Source organism: Heterodontus francisci, chromosome 23 (genome assembly GCF_036365525.1).
Source record: "Heterodontus francisci isolate sHetFra1 chromosome 23, sHetFra1.hap1, whole genome shotgun sequence".
Lineage (NCBI taxonomy): Eukaryota > Metazoa > Chordata > Chondrichthyes > Heterodontiformes > Heterodontidae > Heterodontus > Heterodontus francisci.
In genome coordinates, this window is record NC_090393.1 from 34185186 (window position 1) to 34197713 (window position 12528).

The 12528-nt window shown below is 42.5% G+C and overlaps 1 protein-coding gene across 2 annotated transcripts in view; it reads right to left on the reverse strand.

Annotated features, from left to right (window-relative positions):
- The window catches only part of vps37ba (VPS37B subunit of ESCRT-I a), a 47309-nt gene that overhangs the window by 17758 nt on the left and 17023 nt on the right, over positions 1-12528 (reverse strand). The gene's annotated exons all lie outside the window — the stretch shown is intronic.

Below are 12528 nucleotides of genomic sequence, written 5' to 3' on the forward strand. Positions count from 1 at the left end.
ATGTGGGTAAGAAAAAAAAAAGAGACCCCAAGGAGAGATCCTTGGGAACACCAGCGATAACAGTACGGGAGTGGGAAGAGAAGCTATTGCAGGTGATTCTGTGGTCATGAGTCAATAGCTGTTCCATCCAGCTGACAACAGAGGAGAGACTTTGAAGCAGCATAGTGTGGTCAACTGTGGCAAAGGCTGCAGACAGGTAGAGAATGATTAGGAGTAGTTTATCACTGTCATAGTCACAAGACAAAGAGTCAGTAGTGACTTGGATAAGGGCCGTTTCTGTACTGTGGCAAGGCCAGAAAACCGATTGGAGGGATTCAAACATGGAATTTCAGGGAAAGATGGTAATAGATTTGGGAGACGGCAGCACGTTCATGGGCTCAGGAGAGGAAAAGGTGACTGGCGATGAACAGTACCTTGTTAGGCCGGTGGGAGGGGAGGGGTGGGCGGATGAAAAAGCACCTGATGAGAGAGAACCATTAACATGAGCTAGGAACAGAGGTTGGGTGGCCAGCAGCTTGGTCAGAAAAGGATTGAGGGAGCAGGAGGTGGGTCTCATGGACAAGATGAGCTTGGAGAGAGCAAGGCAGAAGAAGGGATAGAGTCCAGAGACAGGCGCACATTCAAGACTAGATCACTGAAGAACATTAGGGGGAATTTGGCTCAGTGGGCTAGGTAACATGTACAAATTGGCATAGATTACCGTTACCATTTAGATATTAAAGCGTTCAAAACAATGGATATATCTGCTCTAATATAAATACTCAGCAGGTCTGGCAGCGGCTGTGAAGAGAAAAACAGTTAATGTTTTGGGTCAATGACCTTTCATCAGAACTGGCAAAAGTTGGAAATGTAGTGGGTTTTGAGCAAATGAAAGGTGGGAGCTGGGGGGGCAGACAACAAAAGGGAAGGTCTGTGGTAGGGCAGAAGAGATTAAATAACAAAGATAACAGAATCTCAATCATTACAGTGCAGGAGGCAGCCATTTGGCCCAACATGTCCTCACTGGCTCTCTGAAAGAGCAATTCCCTCCGTTCCATTCCCCTGCCTTCTCCCCGTAACCCTGCACAATCTTCCTTTCCATATAACTGTCTAATTCCCTTTTGAATGCTCCAATTGAACTCACCTCCACCACGTTCTCAGGCAGCACAAACCAGACCTTAACCACTCGCTGTGGGAAAGTTTTTCTTCATGTCACTTTTATTTCTCATACCAAATACTTTAAAGCTGTGCCCTCTCGTTCGCGATCCTTTCACGAGTGGGAAAAGTTTCTCTCTATCTACTCTGTCCAGACCCCACATGATTTTGAATACCTCTATTAAATCACCTCTCAGTCTTTTCTTCTCCAAGGAAAACAGTCCTAACTTCTCCAATCTATATTCATAACTGAAATTCCTCGTCCCTGGAACCATTCGCGTGAATCTTTTCTGTACTCTCTACAATGTCCTCATGTCTTTCCTAACGTGCAGCGCCCAGAACTGGACAATACTCCAGCTGAGGCTGAACATGACCTCCTTGCTCTTGTACTCTATGCCCCTATTAATAAAGCCCAGGGTACTGTATGCTTTATTAACCACTCTCTGTCCTGCCACCTTCAATGACTTATGCACATATACACCCAGGTCCCTCTGCTCTTGTACCTCCTTTAGGATTGCACCCTTTATTCTATATTGTCTCTCCATGCTTTTCCTACAAAAATAAATCACTTCACATTTCTCTGCATTGAACTTCATCTGCCCATCATGGAACAAAAGGCAAAGGGAGTGGTAATAGGTGTAGTAAAAGACAAAACATTTTTCCAGAGAGTGTATTAATGGCAGAATAATGAACAGCTCAGTCCGAAAGCAAAAACATGGATAAGAAGTTTAAGACTGGGTCATGATCTGAAATTCTTGAGGAGCAGTAACTCATCTTCTGATTAGGCACTTTACAGCCTTCTGGACTCAGAGTTCAAGAACTTCAGACCATGACAAACTCATTTTTCATGTTTTTGCTTTCAGTCTGAGTTGTTCATTATTCTGCCACTAACACTCTCGCTTGACAAATGCTTTGTCTTTTACTAGAATTACCACCACTCTGCGTTTTGTAGGGGTGAGAGTGGCCAAAAGCTCTGAATTCGTGGCCGAAGACTAAAGTCTGAATTTTTTTTTGACAAGGAATCAAATCATGTAGTTATAGCACTGTTAATGATCTGCAACAAATGTAAATGCTTCCAGGCCACTTCAAACGTGTAGAAACTTCAATTTTCCCTTTGTTTACCTTCGATTGCCGCCAAGACATTGGACTAATGCATTTTAGAAAATCAAAGTAACCTCAGCGTTCCAACATTTCAGCGTCTAATACAGTTAGTACATCATGCAATTATGAAGGATGAAGTAAACTTAACCAGAACATGTTGAAAATTTATTCATAAATCTGTGCTCGTTTCTTCATTGTCACCACTGGCACGATCTTGCTTCTTTGGCTTTCTTCAAGTCTCCTTCAGTCAATGTCTCAATGTCACCCATCCATCTGATTTTTCCTCTTCCTCTTCTGTTTTTTCCCTTCAATTTTTCCTTCAATTGTTGCAGACAAAACTGTCAGGTCTTCGTTTCCATGTCTGTACTTGGACATCTTTCTCTAACTGTACTTAGCAACCCTTTTCATTCCTGAACTTCTACTCTTGATCTAACCCACTTATTTGTCTTTCTGTCCAGCCAGCTGATTCGGAGCATCCTCCGCCATACCCACATTTCATAAGTCTAACTCTCGCATCCATAGAGTGCAACACTCCACACTAGTGACTACTAGACGTTTTCTGAACTTCATGCTGATGCTTTTGGACTTCCAGACGCTACTTACATCACTGGTCACACCTCTTGTCGTAGCTAATTTAACCTGGATTTCATTTTTGGATATAACATTGGTGTTGATCATTGAGCCAAGGTACTTGAATCTGTCCACTGCCCCTATCTTGGTGTTTCTAATTTTACTTTGCCAAGGCCATTTAGAGCCATAACATTGGTCTTTGCCTCATTCAGTCCAAAAGACTCTTTTGACTAGGCCCGTCAGTCTCTAGCTCTGCATACCTGAGATCCCATATGTCAGGACCTATGATGCAGCCAATTTCTCTCCGGTAACACTCTTACTGCACCATCCTCATTATTTTCTCTCCCAAAGCAACAGCATGGGTGACAGAAGACACTCCTGCCTGACTTCCTTCTCAAACTGGAATTGATTTGCATGTTCATCAACTCTAACGACTTGTGAAGTATTTTTGTATAGTTCTTGTATTAGCCACACAAGGCGTTTGGGCACACAAAAGTCTACAATTGTCTTCCATAGAGTATAATGGTGGACAGTGTCGAAAGCTTTGGCATAGTCTACAAACATGAGCCAATGCTGTGCTGCCTGCCTTTTTTCACATTTCTCCACGAGAGTTATGAGCCGTGTTGGTTGTACTCCTTCCTGGAATGAAGCCAAACTGCTCCTCTGCCACTTCTCTGCTCACACAGGGCGTGACTCTGCCTGATGGTGCTAAGTAGTACTTTAGATGCATGACTGATGAGACTTAGCGTACTATGTTTTGGACAGTCCTGTGTACCTGCTACCTTGGGCTTTGTAACCATCTTAGATATAGTCCACTTGCAAGCCCATTCATCAGCTGTCTATATACCAATTTCTTTCATTGCATCTACTACTGTTTTCCTCCTGTTAGTGCTTTCACTGGTATCCGATCTTGTCCTTCTATCTTTCCACTCGATGTTCTTTACAGGTTTTCTTGTCTCATCTTTCAGTACCTCAGGTTCTAGTTCTAACTTTCAATCATTGTTGTTTATCTGGTTCACTAATGTCCTTTAGGGAAGGAAATCTGCTGTCCTTACCTGGTCTGGCCTACATGTGACTCCAGACCTACAGCAATGTGGTCAACTCTTACATGCCCTCTGAAATGGCCTAGCAAGCCACTCAATTGTACCTAACCGCTACGAAGTCAATAAAAAGGAATGAAACCAGATGGACCACCCGGCATCGACCTAGGCACTCGAAACGACAACGGCAAACCCAGCCCTGTTGACCCTGCAAAGTCCTCCTTACTAACATCTGGGGGCTTGTGCCAAAGTTGGGAGAGCTGTCTCACAGACTAGTCAAGCAACAGCTTGACATTGTCATATTCACGGAATCATACCTTACAATGTCCCAGACACTGCAATCACTATCCCTGGGTATGTCCTGTCCCACTGGCAGGACAGACCCAGCAGAGGTGGTGGGACAGTGGTCTGCATTAGGAAGGGAGTTGCCCTGAGAGTCCTCAACATCGACTCCGGATGCCATGAAGTCTCATGGCATCAGGTCAAACATGGGCAAGGTAACCTCCTACTGATTACCACCTACTGCCCTCCCTCAGCTGATGAGTCAGTACTCCTTCATGTTGAACATCACTTGGAGGAAGCACTGAGGGTGTCAAGGGCACAAAATGTACTCTGGATGGGGGAACGTCAGTGTCCATCACCAAGAGTGTTTCGGTAGCACTACTACTGACCGAGCTGGCCGAATACTAAAGGACATAGCTGCAAGACTGGGTCTGCGGCAGGTGGTGGGGGAACCAACACGAGGGAAAAACATACTTGACCTTGTCCTCACCAATCTGCCTGCCGCAGATGCTTCGGTCCATGACTGTATTGGTAGGAGTGACCACTGCACAGTCCTTGTGGAGACGAAGTCCTGCCTTCACATTGAGGATACTGTCCATCGTGTTGTGTGAGACTATCACCATGCAAAATGGGATAGATTTCGAACATATCTAGCAATGCAAAACTGGGCATCCATGAGGCGCTGTGGGCCATCAGCAGCAGCAGAATTGTTCTCAACCACAATCTGTAACCTCATGGCCTGGCATATCCCCACTTCTACCATTACCATCAAGCCAGGAGACCAACCCTGGTTTAATGAAGAGTGCATACCTCAAAATGAGGTGTCAACCTGGTGAAACTACAACCCAGGACTACTTGCATGCCAAACTGCATAAGCAGCATGCAACAGACAGAGCGAAGTGATCCCATAACCAACAGATCAGATCTAAGCTCTGCAGTCCTGCCACATCCAGTTGTGAATGGTGGTGGACAATTAAACAACTAACTGGAGGAGGCGGCTCCACAAATATCCCCATCCTCAATGATGGGGGAGCCCAGCACATCAGTGCAAAGATAAGGCAGAAACATTTGCAACAATCTTCAGCCAGAAGTGCCGAGTTGATGATCCATCTCGGCCCCCTCCTGAAGTCCCCAGCATTACAGATGCCAGACTTCAGCCAATTCGATTCACTCCGCGTGATATCAAGAAATGATTGAAGGCAATGGATACTGCAAAGGCTATGGGTCCTGAAAATATTCCGGCAATAGTACTGAAGACCTGTGCTCCAGAACTTGCTGCACCCCTAGCCAAGCTGTTCCAGTATAGCTACAACACTGGCATCTACCCGGCAATGTGGAAAATTGCCCAGGTATGTCCTGTACACAAAAAGCAAGACAAGTCCAACCCGGCCAATTACTGGCCCATCAGCTACTGTCAATCATCAGTAAAGCGATGGAAGGTGTCATCAACACCTGCTCAGTGACGCTCAGTTTGGGTTGTGCCAGAGCCCCTCAGCTCCTGACCTCATTACAGCCTTGGTTCAAACATGGACAAAACAGCTGAACTTGAGGTGAGGGGAGAGTGACTGCCCTTGACATCAAGGCAGCATTTGACCGGGTATGGCATCAAGGAGCCCTAGCAAAACTGGAGTCAATGGGAATCAGGGAGAAAATTCTCTGCTGGTTGGAGTCATATCTAGCGCAAAGGAAGATGGCTGTGGTTGTTGGAGGTCAATCATCTCAGCTCCTGGACATCACTGCAGGAGTTCCTCAGGGTAGTGTCCTAGGCCCAACCATCTTCAGCTGCTTCATCAATGACCTTCCTTCAATCATAAGGTCAGAAGTGGGGATGTTCGCAGATGATTGCGCAATGTTCAGAACCATTCGTGACTCCTCAAATACTGAAGCAGTCCCTGTAGAAATGCAGCAAGACTTGGACAATATCCAGGCTTGGGCTGATAAGTGGCAAGTAACATTTGTGCCACACAAGTGTCAGGCAATGACCATCTCCAACAAGAGAGAATCTAACCATCTCCCCATGACATTCAATGGCATTACCATCGCTGAATCCCCCACTATCAACATCCTAGGGGCTACCATTGACCAGAAACTGAACTGGAGTAGCCACAGTATTTATATGACTACAAGAGCAGGTCAGATGCTAGGAATCCTGCGGCGAGTAACTCATCTCCTGACTCCTCAAAGCCTGTCCACCATCCACAAGGAACAATCAGGAGTGTAATGGAATACTCTCCACTTGCCTGGATGGGTGCAACTCCAACACTCAAGAAGCTCGACACCATCCACAACAAAGCAGCCCACTTGATTGTTTGTGGACGGGGTGCCATTCATTCCCTCCACCACCAACGCACAGTGGCAGCAGTGTGTACCATCTACAAGATGCACTGCAGCAACGCACAAAGGCTCCTTAGACAGCACCTTCCAAACCCGTGACCTCTACCACCTAGAAGGACAAGAGCAGCAGATGCATGGGAACATCACCTGCAAGTTCCCGTCCAAGTCACACACCATCCTGACTTGGAACTATATCGCCGTTCCTTCACTGTTGCTGGGTCAAAATCCTGGAACTCCCTTCCTCACATGGACTGCAGTGGTTCAAGAAGGCAGCTCACCACCACCTTCTCAAAGGCAATTAGGGATGGGCAATAAATGTTGGCATAGCCAGTGACGCCCACATCCCAAGAATGAATTAAAAAAAAAAAATCTTTCTGGTGCTTCTTCAAACAGTTTTCTGCAGTAATTTTCCCATCTCAGCCTGATCTTGTCCTCCTACAAGAAGTCTCCATTTTCATCCTTGATACCTATTCCTGGGTTTACATACTTCTTTCAGGCTAAGACCTTGACTAGTTAATATACTTTCTTGGTGTTACCATTTTTGAAAGCTTCCTCTGATTTTTCAGTTCTTTCACTCAGCCAGTTGTTTCTGACATTTATACAGTTTTTCTTTACATTAGCACACAATGAAGTATAAACTGCTTTGCATACAAATCTGTGCTAAAGTTTTACAAACACTACTAATTGACTGGTTAGGTTTGCCCTTTAGCTGATGAATGCAGAGCTGTAACATGGGCCTTTCTAGCTTTCTTAGCAGCAACCATCATAACTGCTTTGGCAGAGTAGTTGTGGCCAGTTTCTGGTGTGTAATCTCTAGCCTTTCCCTCTCTTCCTCCCGGATGTTTCTCCTCAGCAGACATCTTGTGGGCCTCTTGCATACACTTCACCAGTTTGCCACTGACAAGATCACTAGTTTTGTGTCTTTTTGCAAAGTAGTCCAAACTTGACTTATCCTCTGCTCTGTGCATATTTCAGTTTGGATGCCACTGTATGTGCTAAAATTCATCCGGGTAGACAGAGTCAATGATATTAGCCATGGTACTTAAAGATCCTTCATCCATAGGTCTATGGAAGCAGTACAGCAAAGCAAATACAAGTCTGCAGAAAGTGTTGTACTTGCCCCCACCCCCGTGTGTACTTCACTCCACCAAGCATCTAACCTTCCCTCCTTTTTGTATGGGGGCAACTGTTTGTCTGTATGGAATTGTCTGACCTCCAGATAGAGGCTTTGAACTTCTCCCTCAGTGTACCCATCCAACACACTGTACCCCCTCCAACTTGGGCAGCTTTGTGGTTGCACAGCTTAAAAAAAAAATTGGAAATGTCAGTTCACTAACAGTTTCCGATTTTTTTTTTTTAAAGCCAGTCTTAAGGTCAGAGAGGGAGGAGCCAATGGCCAATTTCCAAAACCTGAATATTGGAAATCTGTCATTTGGCGGAATTTTCTTTGTTTTTGTTCCAGGACATGTGTCATTTAATCTATCCTGCCCTCCACCCCACCACAGACCTTCCCATTTGTTCTTCTCCCCCCTTTCACTTGCTCAAAACCTATTTCTAACCTTTGCCAGTTCTGATGAAAGGTCATCTACCTGAAACGTTAACTCTGTTTTTCTCTCCACAGATGCTGCCTGACCTGAGTATTTCAAGCACTTTGTTTTTATTTCAGATTTCTAGCATCTGTAGTGCTCTGCTTTTATTTTAAGGTTATATCTGCTCAACTTGTAACAATCTGCTGTAATGCAGAACAGTTTACACAATGAATATTTGAATTATAAACACATTGCAGCTATAATTGTTACCCGCAGCCTTTAACACAGCAGGGCTCTTTACTAGATTAAATCTGTGACCATTATGAAACACATTATTGCCAGATTTTTTTTTCCATAAAACCAAATCAGCTTAAGAGTCAAGAGGCCCCAACAAGTTAACTTCTCATGTAAAACTTTTCATCACAGGCTGATAGTCAAAAGTTAAAGTTGAAGAAAATTGATATCACAACTTGTATTTTAAAACAGATGTTATACAGAGTTAAGAACTATAACCTAAGCTTCCGATTGCTTCCATCCTACGGTACTTAGTCAGTACAGTTGTTAAACCTCAACTTTATAGTCCATCAACATGACGAAGAGATCAGGAGGATATCTTGCGGCTGTATTTATTTCCAGTGCATACCCCATATGGGGTCAATGGTATTCCAGATATATTTGGGTACAATGCCAAGCTTCAATTCATAACAAATGCCTAAGGAAACTAACTTTTGCTTTCAGCCGGAGTAAATGTTATGAGAAGATGCCCAAAAAATAACTTTTTCTGGCCCCATCTTTTCCTAATTTGAAGTGACTGTACTTCAAAAGGTTATTCCTTATGCGAAGTACTTTGAGGCATGTCAACACAGTGCTATGCAAGAGCAAATATCAATGTTAAAAACTTACAGGTCTTATAGTAGATATCAGGTTCAGTTGAATAGGTCAATCCTCTTAGTGTAACGTAGAATTCATTTAAGAGCATCTTTGCTGCCCAATTTCTAGTTAAATGATAGCTTGATCCAGTGCTAACAAAAGGACTGCTTGTTGTTGATATGGACACTCTGATCTTGCACGCAGTCACCTTTTCAAAAGGTAGACGAGAAGCATTCAAGTGAGACAAGGTCAAGTGTAAACCAACAACCCAGTTTACCTTCAATGAACCAAACAGTCCCAACGAGATTTCTATCCAGTTCTTGTACCATGAATACTAAAATGCAATTGTGCCTTTATTATGGGATGAACAGAAGAAATGGGGGGGGAAAGAGAGCCTGTGCAAGAGAGGAGAGAGTGAATCCTCTTAACTCCCAAAGTGTTGACTTCAAGTTCAATTTGCATGTGAAGCCGTTCTCTCACATGAGGAAACTATGCCAAATATATGCTCAGCTAAGCTCACCTACTGGTATAATGAATGAAAAGCCACTCTAGTATTATGAAAAGGAATATGATTTTTGATTACTTTTGTTTTGTATTTTACCTAACGGTTTCTGGGAATTAAACCTTTCTAAAAAAAACCTATATTTGTAGAAAAATCATTTAAAAAATTTAAAATCTCAGGTTAAATAAAAAGTCTCAAATGTTACACGTTCATTGGCAGGAAATGAGTACACTATCATTCTGAATTTGGCTTAGTTATTTCCACTGAAATTTGTAATGGCACATCTACATTCTAGGTCCATTTTATGACACAAGGGAAATATGGCAAAAGTGACTTTATTACTTACCCCACGCTGTAATTGCACTGGGATTTCTGCACTGTCCTGTTGAGACTTATGAAACCACTCAGAAATTCATTATAATCAATGGTGACTATGTATTTGCTGGATTACTGCTACTTCGAAAATCACTACCAATTGAATGATCCCACCAGTGCTTGGTATAATCACAGGAAAAAGGAGAACCAGAACATCTTGCTTTTGAACTGCAGAATTTTTAACAATGTAAATAAAACTATATTTGAATGAACTGGATTGAAAGATAGGTACATTCTTTGCAATCCATTGAACTGTATTAGAGAAACTGCTTTAAAAAATAAAGCAATCAGATCGGTGGCGGGGAGATAAATCACCCCACACTGTGTTGGAAACAGCTGATTTGAGGCTCTTGTTTTTAATAACCTGTCACAGGCAGGGTTACACGGCTATTACACCTTTGATTACTAACAGCAGCTCAGTAAAATGCTGCAACAGGCCATTCAGTCCGAGCCTGCTCTGGATTCAATCACATCATGGCTGATCTGTATTTTAACTCCATCCATCTGCCTTGCCCAATATTCTTTTATACCCATATCTAGCAAAAATCTATTTATCTCTTAAAATTAACTGAGCTAGCATCTACTGCTTGAGAGAAGGCATTCCACACAACCACCACCCTTTACATGAAATGCTTGTTAATTTCTCTCCTGCATGGCCTGGCTCTGATTTCAAGGTCCTGCTCCCTAGTCCTAGACTCCTTCATCAGTTTCTCTCTCTCACCCATTCTTTTCAAAATCTTAACCTCAACCCAAATCACTTCTGGAACTTCTATATTCCAAGCAATGCAAATAAAAATAGAAAGTACTGGAAAAAAATTCAGGTCAGGCAGCATCTGTGGAGAGGAGGGGCAGGGGGAAAAACACACATTTCAGGTCAACGATCTTTCTATTTCAGATTTCCAGCATTTGCAGTATTTTGCTTTTGTAGCAGGAAAAACAAGCAACATCTCCTTAATCAAATCCTTGGATCCCTGGTAACATTCTGGTGAATCTGCATTACACTCCTTTCCAAGGGCAACATACCCCCAAGATGTGGTGCAGAACTGTACATAATACTCCATACTGTGGCCTAAGCAGCACTTTGTATACCTATAGCAAAACTCCTTCCCCTCTATATTTTAGCCCCCTAGTTATAAAGACTAACATTTCATTCACCTTTTTGAGTAGTTATTATGCCTGACTACTACATTTTAGTAATCTGTGTACATAAACTCCCTGAATCTCTCGGGACTTCCACTATTCCTACCTTTTCACCACTTAAATACTCAGAAGTATCCTTTTTTTGTTCCAAAAATGGATAACCTTAAACCTAACTGCAGTGAAAACCATCTGCCATAATACTGCCCACTCATTTAATCTGTCAATGTCTCGTCCTAATTTTATGCTCGTCTGTGCCACTTACAATCTTTGCGTCATCTGCAAAAGTGGCTTTATGGCACTGTCTTATTTAAGTCATTAATAAATATAGTGAATATTTGGGACGCCACCACAGATCCTGTGGGACATCAGTCACTTCCTTCCACTTAGAGTACCATACTCTATCACCTAACCAAACTCTCAACCAGGTCAATAATTTGCCTTCAATTCCATGAGCTTTAATTTTAGCTAACAGTCACTTATGTGGAACCTTATCGAATGCCTTCTGGAAGTCACAAGTTACATCCATAGACATTCCCCTGTCTACTCGGAAAATTCAATTAGGTTAATTTAATTTCATAATCTTTTCATTGTGTTGCATTTTATTTACACCACCTCCTTCACAATTCTAGAGATGTATAGGCCTAAACACAATCCACTTCAGAAACCAGTCTGTAGCAGCAAGGAAATCTGAACAGGCGAATCTGATTTAAGTCATGGCAAACAGCAGAAAACCTATTCTTGCCCTTGTGTGATTACAAGAACTCAGCTCCTTTGTTTCTGCTATTGATCAACACAGTACACTACCCAGGTCATCGAGGTCCAACATATACAGCACGTTGAATGGACAAAATATTTAACGTTCCCTTTAGAACACTGCCAGAGACTTTGGCAATTAAACTGGCCAATGTACACAGTTATGCGTACACAGATGAATCATGGCCACTAGGGAAGTTTGTTATCACATCATTGTTATTTACTCTTTATACAATATTCAGTGACTTATCAGTTGCTGCGATTTATATTATTGTATTTCACTTGTATTAAATGAAGCAACAGAGACCTGCATATACTGATGGAATGTCTAAACAATGCCAGATGATTTCAGTACCAAATTCAGGTTATTAAATTTAAAAATAGTAAAGCAAACCATTTATCAGGTAACTTGTTTTATTAAATCTTAAGTAGAATACTGTTAAGATGTTCGTTCAACCGTTACATAAAGCATTTCCTTTTACTGAAGTATATTCAGGTGAACTGTTTCAGGAGAGAATACTTAAAGCCTTTGATCTTCCCTGTTACGGCATATGGCAGAGATATACACTGGCTGCGCTGTGCCGGAGTCACCGCAATGTTCTCTGCAGCATATTACAATGAGTTCAGCACCAAATGTTGATGGAAATTCGGCACTGGAAGATCAGGGAGTAGTACCGCAGTGTAACTTATGACGTTAGAGGCCAATATCACTATTTCAGTGAATGCTGGACCACTATCCGTAAGCTCCTGAGTAAAAGATCTAACACTTTCCTTCTCCATAACTAGGAAAGTTCAAAACATTGCAGTTAACTTTCTTCTCCATTTAACATATAGCATTACACTCCCACAAAATGCATTTAGAAATAGCTATTTAAATGCATACTGCTCATAATGACAT